The sequence below is a fragment of the Myotis brandtii genome, unplaced genomic scaffold, assembly GCF_000412655.1.
Source record: "Myotis brandtii unplaced genomic scaffold, ASM41265v1 scaffold38, whole genome shotgun sequence".
Lineage (NCBI taxonomy): Eukaryota > Metazoa > Chordata > Mammalia > Chiroptera > Vespertilionidae > Myotis > Myotis brandtii.
The window spans coordinates 3,313,498-3,314,102 of NW_005364596.1; the positions used below are offsets into that span (position 1 = coordinate 3,313,498).

Sequence of the window (605 nt, forward strand, 5' to 3'; positions counted from 1 at the left end):
ACAGCTCGACAAACCGGTGCGACTTCTTAAGAAGGGAACCCAGGCCGACCCTCCCCTCTCCCCGCCGGGAAAGGTGCAGGGAGGAGGGGCTTGGCTGGAGGAGCCCATTGGCTCTGCGCGCAGAGGCTGAGCGCCCCGCGCGGACCTCCTCGACCAGCCGCTGAGATCCATCCGGGAAAGTTGTTTGTTTAGGTGTCACTCCCGGTAACTTTGAAGGGTGCGGCTGGGAAGGGATCCCCCACCCCCGCACCTCGCCTCATGCAGGAGCTGCTTCCTGACGTGGAGGCGAGAGGGCTCGGGGGCACCAGCGGTCATTCAAAGGGTGTTGCCGGGGCCTGAGTCTCAGAGGTGAGTGTCCAGACCTCGCAGCGTTGCCTGGCAGGATTAGTCATCAGTTCGTCCGGTGGCAACTCTAGGTGCGAGCTGGAAGGGTGCTCCGAATTAATGAAGCTAATAATACTTTCCCTTCCGTGACTAACCGCCGTGTCATTTGTCCTGCTAATTGATTCACTTCTCGTTAAGAATAAGAAACCGTAACCAAAATAAACAGTGAAAGAGTCTTTCTTTGCTCAGCGGGACACTGCACTCCCCCCCCCCCCCCCCCC

General features: G+C 59.0%; 1 long non-coding RNA gene across 1 annotated transcript in view; it reads left to right on the forward strand.

The window, feature by feature from the left end:
- The first annotated feature begins 6 nt into the window (after positions 1 to 6).
- Positions 7 to 605, forward strand: part of LOC106727154 — a 17,020-nt gene continuing 16,421 nt past the window's right edge. The window contains exon 1 of the long non-coding RNA XR_001363313.1: positions 7 to 348. This is a non-coding gene — a long non-coding RNA (uncharacterized LOC106727154). The remainder of the gene's footprint in view (positions 349 to 605) is intronic.